Source organism: Chiloscyllium plagiosum, unplaced genomic scaffold (genome assembly GCF_037043375.1).
Source record: "Chiloscyllium plagiosum isolate Xiang-an unplaced genomic scaffold, Cpla_swu_hap1 HiC_scaffold_18, whole genome shotgun sequence".
NCBI classification, from domain to species: Eukaryota; Metazoa; Chordata; class Chondrichthyes; order Orectolobiformes; family Hemiscylliidae; genus Chiloscyllium; species Chiloscyllium plagiosum.
In genome coordinates, this window is record NW_028270156.1 from 326720 (window position 1) to 336648 (window position 9929).

Sequence of the window (9929 nt, forward strand, 5' to 3'; positions counted from 1 at the left end):
CACATTACGGAAGAGGAGGTGCTGAAAGTCTTAAGACACATTAAGGTAGATAAATCACTGAGACCTGATGAAGTCTGTTGGTAAGGTAAGGGTTGGTAAGGTTAAGGTTTTTTTAATCTCTTGAGGATTTAGAGCAAGGGGATGGAAGTTACATGCTCCCCGTGCAGGATGGGTAAGTTAAAGGTCACCACTAGTGTCGCTGCTGACTTCACCTGCAAGAAGGGCACATAACTTTAGCTCCTCAGACTATGTTAGGGAGCATGATGAACTTCGGATCATTTAGGATGCTGAGGGAGTGGTAGGAGTTATAGGGAGTTAGTCGCATCTAAGTTACAGGATAAGGGTAGCTGGGTGACCATCAAGAGAGGGAAAGGGAGTAGGCAGTCAGTGCAGGGATCCCCTGTGGCTGTCTCCCTTAATAATAAGGAGAAAGTGAGGTCTGCAGATGCTGGAGATCAGAGCTGAAAATGTGTTGCTGGAAAAGCGCAGCAGGTCAGGCAGCATCCAGGGAACAGGAGAATCGACGTTTCGGGCATAAGCCCTTCTTCAGGAAGGGCTTCTTCCTGAAGAAGGGCTTATGCCCGAAACGTTGATTCTCCTGTTCCCTGGATGCTGCCTGACCTGCTGCACTTTTCCAGCAACACATTTTCAGCTCCCTTAATAATAAGTATACTGTTGGAGGGGATGACCTACTGGGGAAAGCCACAGGGTCAGGTCTCTGGCACTGAGTCTGGCTGTGTGGGTCCGAAGTGAAGGGGGATAAATAGGAGAGCGATAGTAATAGGAGATTCAACAGTTAGAGGAAGAGGTAGGAGATTCTGTGGTCACAAACGAGACTTCCAGATGATATGTTGTCTCCCTGGCACCAGGGTCAGGGATGTCGCAGAGTGCACAGCATTCTTCAGGGGGAAGGTGAGCAACCAGAAGTCGTGGTACACATAGGTAACAAAAACATAGCTAGAAAAAGAGATGAGGACCTGAAAAGTGAATATATGGAGTTAGATGAGAATCGAAAAGGAATTTCCCTTAGTCCAAGAACTCCCCACCTACGTTCCTGTCCCCCTTAGTCCAAGAACTCCCCACCTACGTTCCTGTCCCCCTTAGTCCAAGAACTCCCCACCTACGTTCCTGAGTACCTTGACACCGTCCTGTCCCCCTTAGTCCAAGAACTCCCCACCTACGTTCGGGACTCCAACCTCTCACTCTCGGAACGCGCAGCCCTCCACTCACTCCGTTGCAACCCCAACCTCACTATCAAACCAGCAGACAAGGGAGGCACGGTAGTAGTTTGGCGCACCGACCTCTATACCACTGAGGCCAAACGCCAGCTCGCAGATACCTCCTCCTACTGCCCCCTTGACCAGGACCCCACCACCAAACCATCATCTCCCAGACCGTCCATAACCTCATCACCTCGGGTGATCTCCCATCCACCGCCTCCAACCTCATAGTCCCACAACCGCGCACCTCCCGCTTCTACCTCCTGCCCAAAATCCACAAACCTGACTGCCCCGGCCGACCCATTGTCTCCGCCTGCTCCTGCCCCACCGAATTCATCTCTGCGTACCTTGACACCGTCCTGTCCCCCTTAGTCCAAGAACTCCCCACCTACGTTCGGGACACCACCCACGCCCTCCACCTGCTCCATGATTTTCGCTTTCCCGGTCCCCAACGCCTTATTTTCACCATGGACATCCAGTCCCTGTACACCTCCATCCCCCATCACGAAGGACTCAAAGCCCTCCGCTTCTTTCTTTCCCGCCGTACCGACCAGTACCCTTCCACTGACACCCTCCTTCGACTGACTGAACTGGTCCTCACCCTGAACAACTTCTCCTTCCAATCCTCCCACTTCCTCCAAACAAAAGGAGTAGCCATGGGCCCCAGCTATGCCTGCCTCTTCGTAGGATATGTGGAACAATCCATCTTCCGCAACTACACTGGCCCCACCCCCCACCTTTTCCTCCGCTACATCGATGACTGTATCGGCGCCGCCTCGTGCTCCCACGAGGAAGTTGAACAGTTCATCCACTTCACCAACACCTTCCACCCCGACCTCAAATTCACCTGGACAGTCTCAGATTCCTCCCTCCCCTTCCTCGACCTTTCTATTCCATCTCAAGCGACCGAATCAACACGGACATCTACTACAAACCGACCGACTCCCACAGCTACCTGGACTACACCTCCTCCCAACCTGCCCCCTGTAAAAACGCCATCCCATTCTCCCAGTTCCTTCGACTCCGCCGCATCTGCTCCCAGGAGGACCAGTTCCAAAAACGCACAACCCAGATGGCCTCCTTCTTCAAGGACCGCAATTTCCCCCCCGAACGTGGTCGACGATGCCCTCCACCGCATCTCTTCCACTTCCCGCTCCTCCGCCCTTGAACCCCGCCCCTCCAACCGCCACCAGGACAGAACCCCACTGGTCCTCACCTACCACCCCACCACTCTCCATGTACAGCGCATCATCCGCCGTCATTTCCGCTACCTCCAAACGGACCCCACCACCAAGGATATATTTCCCTCCCCTCCCCATCAGCATTCCGTAAAGACCACTCCCTCCGTGACTCCCTCGTCAGATCCACACCCCCCACCAACCCAACCTCCACTCCCGGCACCTTCCCCTGCAACCGCAGGAGGTGCAAGACTTGCGCCCACACCTCCCCCCTCACCTCCCTCCAAGGCCCCAAAGGAAACTTCCATATCCGCCACAGATTCACCTGCACCTCCACACATATCATCTATTGCATCCTCTGCACCCGATGTAGCCTCCTCTATATTGGGGAGACAGGCCGGCTACTTGCGGAGCGTTTCAGAGAACACCTCTGGGACACCCGGACCAACCAACCCAACCACCCTGTAGCTCAACATTTCAATTCCCCCTCCCACTCCACCAAGGATATGCAGGTCTTTGGACTCCTACATCGTCAGACCACAACAAAACGACGGTTGGAGGAAGAACGCCTCATCTTCCGGCTAGGAACCCTCCAACCACAAGGGATGAACTCGGATTTCACCAGTTTCCTCATTTCCCCTCCCCCCAGCCTGTCTCAGTCAAATCCATCAAATTCAGCACCGCCTTCCTAACCTGAGATCTTCTTCCCGACCTCTCCGCCCCCACCCCAGTCTGACCTATCACCCTCACCTTGACCTCTTTCCACCTATCACATTTCCGACGCTCCTCTCCCAAGTCCCTCCTCCCTACCTTTTATCTTAGCCTGCTGGACAAACTTTCCCCATTCCTGAAGAAGGGCTTATGCCCGAAACGTCGATTCTCCTGTTCCCTGGATGCTGCCTGACCTGCTGCGCTTTTCCAGCAACACATTGTGGTGTAAAATTCCAAGCAGTGGAATGTGGTGAAACGGTTAAAAATTATGTCCCAATACATGTGTGAATCTAACCGGAATGGAGGTGTTGCTTAGTCCCGTGTGAATCTTATTACACACCTCCCCGTGTGAATCTTCTTATCTGTATGTAACCAGAATGGAATGTGTTTTTTAGCCTTGCTCTGCTGTTCACATGAATGTTTATATCTGGAAAAGAGTATATCAGCTGGAAAAGTCTCCAGTTCGGTGAGTCTGCTCCGGGGTTACGTTTAACCGCCGAGCGTGGGTTGTTGGCAATCGCTCTACGAGAACTGACGGCTCCCAGTTCCGGTAACATGTAGAGTGAGTATAAGCCAGACCCGTTGGTTGTGGCGACGCTGCGGGGAATAAAATGCCCATATTCTAGCAGACTCGCCTCTTGGTCGTTTGTTTTGTGTCAGACTACTCTCCTACGAACCTGACCTTGAGAATTTTTTAAAACACACATTTCCAGTTAGAATCTAAAAGGCAGGGCAAGCAGAGTAGTAATCCCAGGATTGCAACTGGTGCCATGGGCTAGTGAGGCTAGGAAAAGAGATCAAGTGCAGCTGAACATGTGGCTGCAGGGATGGTGTAGGAAGGAGGGCTTCAGGTATGTGGATCATTGGGATACCTTCTGGGAAAGCTGGGACTAGTACAAGGAGGATGGGTTGCACCTGAACTGGATGGGTACTAATATCCTAGGAGGAGGTTTGCTGGAGCTCTTTGGGACGGTTTAAACTAATTTGGCGAGGGGATGGGAACCAAAGCTATGGATCAGAGGATGGGATAGCTGTTGAACAGGCAGGGACAGCATTAAGAGAGTCTGTGAGGAAGGATACACAGTCAATAGGGTGAAGTTGCAGTCAGTATATTAGGTTGAAACGCAACGAATATTTTAATGTGTCAGGAATAAGGGTGACGAACTTAGAGAATGGATCAGTTTTTGAAGCTGTGATGTTGCGGCCAGTTGGAGACTTGGATATCATGGGCAGGAATGGTTGTTGGATGTTCTGGAGTTTAGATGTTTTGAAGGAATAGGGAGGGAGGTAAAATAAAGGTGGGGGAGTTGCATTGCTAATCAGGGATAATGTAACAGTTTCAGAAAGGGAGGTTGTTGAGGAGGGTTGGTCTACTAAGTCATTATGGGTGCAAGTTAGAAATAGGAAAGGAGAAGTCACTTTACTGGGAGTTTTCTGTAGACCCCACGCTCTCCCCCCCCCCCCCCCCCCCACAACTCCCCCCCCAATAGCAATAGAGGCATGGAGGAGCAGACTGAGAGGCAGACCTTGGAAAGGTACAGAAATGACAGGGTTGTTGTCATGAGTGACTTCAACTTCTCTAATATTGACTGGAAACTCCTTAGTGCAAATAGTTTGGATGGAGCAGATTTTGTCAGGTGTGTCCAGGAAGGATTCCTGACTCAATATGGAGATAGGTCGATTAGAGGGGAGCTGAAAATGTGTTGCTGGAAAAGGGCAGCAGGTCAAGCAGCATCCAAGGAGCAGGAGAATCGATGTTTCGGGCATGAGCCCTTCTTCATAATTCCTGAAGAAGGGCTCATGCCCGAAATGTCAATTCTCCTGCTCCTTGGATGCTGCCTGACCTGCTGCACTTTTCCGGCAACATTTTCAGCTCTGATGTCCAGCATCTGCAGTCCTCACTTTCTCCGACTAGAGGGGAGGCCATATTGGATTGGGTGCTTGACAACAAACCAGGTTATGTATCAGATCTCTCAGAGAGCATTTGGGTGATAGTGATCACAACTGCCTCACCTTTACTTTAGTCATGGAGAGGGATAAGAGCAGATGCTATGGGAATGTACTTAATTGGGTGAGTGGGAATTATAATACTATTCTGCAGGAGCTGTGGAGCATAAATTGGGAGCAGCTATTCTTGGGGAAATGCATGACAGAAATGTGGAGGTTGTTTAGGGAGCACTTGCTGACAGTGCTGGATAGGTTTGTCTCACTGAGGCAAGGAAGGGATTGTAGGGCGAAGGAGCCTTGAATGACAAGAGATGTGGAACATCTAGTCAAGAGAAAGAATGTCGCTAACTTAAGGTTGAGGAAGGAAAGCTCAGACAGGGCTCTGGAGGGTTACAACGTAGCCAGGAAGGAACTGAAGAATGGATTTAGGAGAGATGGAAGAGGATATGAAAAAGCCTTGGCGAGTAGGATTAAGGAAAACCCCAAGGTGTTCTACACTTACGTGAGGAACAAAAGGATGGCCAGAGTGAGGGTAGGGCCAGTCCGGGATGGTGGAGGGAACTTGTGCCTGGAGTCGAAGAAATTACTGGAGTTTCCCTCAACAAGTACACTGTTTTGGAAACTGTTGGGTGGAGGGGGAAACTTACCAATGGGGCACAGGTTTGTGGCACAGAGTCTGTCCCTGTTGCTCAGAAGGGAAGGGGGAAGAGGAGCAGAGCATTAGTCATTGGGGACTCCATAGTTGGGGGGCAGATTCTGTGGGAACGAGAGAGACTCATGGTTGGTGTGTTGCCTCCCAGGTGCCAGAGTTCGTGATGTCTCTGATCATGTTTTTGGGATCCTTGCTGGGGAGGGGGAGCAGCCCCTTGTCATGATCCACGTAGGAACTAACGACATAGGTGGGAAGAGAGATGGGGATTTAAAGCAGAAATTCAGGGAGCTAGGGTGGAAGCTTATATCTAGAACAAACAGTTGTTATCTCTGGTTTGTTGCCGAGCCAGGCGAGGAATCGGGAGAGAAAGGAGTTGAACATGTGGCTACAGGGATGGGGCAGGTGGGAGGATTTTGGATTCCTGGATGATTGGGGCTTTTTGAGGGGAAGGTGGGACCCCTGCAAACAGGATGGTCTTCACCTGAACTGGAGGGGTACCAGTATCCCGGGAAGGATGGGAGAAGTTTGCTAATGTGCTTTGGTTGGTTTAAACTAATTCAGCAGGAGGTTGGAATCCAAAATTGTAGTTTGAGTACATAGGAGGATAAGAGTAGTGAAGTCAGAACTAATATTTCAAGATTGCAAAAAGCCACCAGCTGGCAAGAAGTTGGTTCAAGGTGTGTCTAACTTCAACACCAGCATAATCCGGAATAAAGTGGTTGAACTTGCAGCATGGTTTGGTACCTGGGATTTCGATGTTATGGCCATTTCAGAGACATGGCTAGAGGAACAGGAATAGTTATTGCAGGTTCTGGGATTTAGATGTTTCACGAAGAACAGAGAAAATGATAAAAGAGGGGGTGGTGTGGCACTGTTAGTCAAGGACAGTATTACGGTTGCAGAAAGAACGTTTGAGAACTCCTACGAGGTTGTATGGGCTGAGATCAGAAACAGGAAAGGAGGTTATCTTTTGGGAGTTTTCTACAGGCCTCAGAATAGTTCCAGAGATGTAGAGGATAGGATAGCAATGATCCTCAATAGGAGCTAGAGTGACAGGGTAGTTGTTATTGTGTCTTTAACTTTCCAAATATTGACTGGGAGTGCTATAGTTCAAGTACTTTAGATGGATCAGTTTTTGTCCAACGTATGCAGGAGAATTTTCTGGCACAATATGTAGGCAGGCCAACAAGGGCAATGCCATATTAGTACTGGGTAAGGAACCTGGCCAGGTGTTAGATTTGGAGGTAGGTGAGCACTTTGGTGATAGTGACCACAATTCAGTTATGTTTACTTTAGTGATGGAAAGGAATAGGTATATACCGGACAGCAAGAGTTATGGCTGGGGGAAAGGCAATTATGATACAATTAGGCAAGATTTAGGATACATAAGATGGGGAAGGAAACAGCAGGTGATGGGCACAATTGAAATGTGGAGCTTATTCTAAGAACAGCTACTGCGTGACCTTGATAACTATGTACCTGTCAGGCAGGGAAGACATTGCCGAGCGCGGGAGCTGTGGTTTAGTAAGGAAGATGAATCTCTTGTCAAAAGGAAGAAGAAAGCTTATGTTAGGATGAGATGTGATGTCTTAGTTAGGGTGCTTGACAATTACAAGTTAGCCAGGAAAGACCAAAAGAGAGAGCTAAGAAGAGCCAGGAGGGGACATGAGAAGTAATTGGTGAATAGGATCAAGGAAAACCCTAAGGCTTTCTTAGCTATATCAGGAAAAATGAGTAAGATTAGGGCCAATCAAGTATAGTTGTGAGAAATTATGTGTGGAGTCAGAGGAGATAGGGGAAGGACTAAATGAATACTTTTTGTCAGTATTCACACTAGAAAAAGACAATATGGTCGAGGAGACTACTGAAATAAAGGCTACTAGACTGGATGGGATTGAGGTGCACAAGCAGGAGGTGCTAGCGGTTCTGGAAAGTTTAAAAATAGGTTCCCTCGGCTGGATGGGATTTATCCTCGGATTCTCGGGAAAGCCAGGGAGGAGATTGCCTAGCCTCTGGCTTTGATCTTCATGTCGTAACTATCTAGAGGAATAGTGCCAGAAGACTAGAGGATAGTAAATGTTGTTCCCTTGTTCAAGAAGGGGAGGAGAGACAACCCTGGAAATTATAGGCCTGTGAACCTTAATTCGGTGTGGGTAAAGTGTCGGAAAGAGTTATAAGAGATGAGATGAATAAGTTGATTAGGGATAGTCAACATGGTTTTGTGAAGGGTAGGTCGTGCCTCACAAACCTTATAGAGTTCTTCGAGAAGGTGACCAAAATTTCTACAAATTTGAATGTACTGCATTCGCTTCCTTCCTCCAAGTCATTAATACATATGGGTCACCATCTGAAAACCGACAGTTACCTTCACTTGCTGTTTCCTATCTATGAGCCAATTCTCTATCTATGCCTTCAACACTGTGGACTCTTATCTTATGACTCAGCCATTTCTGAGGTATCTTGTATTTGTATTTCCAGAAGACATTCAACAACACATTTACTGGTTTTCCTCTAGCCACTCTGGTCAAAAATTATAATGGTTAGATTACAGTTTACAAATGTTCCACTGTTATACAGTTATAGAGTCCTACAGCACGGAGACTGGCTCTTTGGCTCAAACTGATCCATGCTGACCAAAATGCCCGTCCATGCTAATCCCATTTCCCTGCACTTAGTTCATATCCTTATAATCCTTTCCGATCCATGTATGTGCCCAAATGCCTTTTAAATATTGTTATTGTACCTACCTCAACCACTTCTGACAGCTCATTCCATTTTGCAAACTACTCTCTGTGTAAAAACATTGCCCCCCCCAGGTTCCCTTTTATTCTTTCACCTCTAACCTTCAACTGATGCCCTCTACTCCTCAATTCCTCAACCCTTTGAAAAAGGCTGAGTGCATTCACCCAATCCATACCTATCATGATCATATACACTTCTATAAGTTCCCCCTCAGTCCCCTACGCTCTAAAGGAAAAAGCCCTAGCTTGTTCAACCTTTCTCTATAACTCAGACCATTGAGTCCAGACAACATCCTTGTACACTTCTTCTGTACTCATTCCAGTTTAATAACATCCTTTCTGTTAGCGAGCTTTGAGAAGATGTGTAGCTCAGGTTGAGGTTCTGGATATAAGTTTGCTCACTGAGCTGGAAGGTTTGTTTTCAGACGTTTTGTCACCATACTAGGTAACATCATCAGTGAGCCTCAGGTGAAGCATTGGTGGCATGGCCTGCTTTCTATTTGTGTTTAGGTTTCCATGGGTTGGTGATGTCATTTCCTGTTCATTTTCTCAGGGCGTGGGAACTGGGATCCAAGCCAATGTGTTTGTTGATAGAGTTCCAGTTGGAAGCTGTGCTTCTAGGAATTCTCTTTCGTGTCTCTGTTCGGCTTATCCTTGAATGGATGTGTTGTCCCAGTTGAAATGGTGTCCTTCCTCATCTGTATGTAAGGATACTAGTGAGAGTGGGTCATGTCGTCTTGTGGCAAGTTGATGTTCATGTATCTTGGTGGCTAGTTTTCTGCCTGTTTGTCCAATGTAGTGTTTGTTACAGTTCTTGCAAGATTCTTTGTAAATGACATTAGTTTTGCTTATTGTCTGTATAGGGTCTTTCGAGTAAATTAGCTGCTGTTTTAGTGTGTTGGTGGGTTTGTGGGCTACCATGATGCCAAGAGGTCTGAGTAGTCTGGCAGTCAGTTCTGAGATGTCTTGGATGTAGAGGAGACTGGCTAGGGTTTCTGGATGTGTTTAGACAATAGACAATAGGTGCAGGAGTAGGCCATTCGGCCCTTCGCACCAGCACTACCATTCATTATGATCATGGCTGATCATCCACAATCTGTATCCTATTCCTGCCTTATCCCCATAACCCTTGATTCCACTATCTTTAAGAGCTCTATCCATCTCTTTCTTGAACGTATCCAGAGACTTGGCCTCCACTGCCTTCTGGGGCAGAGAATTCCATATATCCACTACTCTCTGGTGAGGAGGTTTCTCCTCAACTCTGTTCTATATGGCCTATTCCTTATTTTTAAACTGTGTCCTTTGGTTCTGGACTGATTCATCAGCAGAAACATGCTTCCTGCCTCTAGAGTGTCCAATCCCATAATAATCTTATACGTCTCAATCAGGTCCCCTCTCATCCTTCTGAGCTCAAGTGTATGCAAGCCCAGTCGCTCCAATCTTTCAACATATACTAGATTAGATTACTTACAGCGTGGAA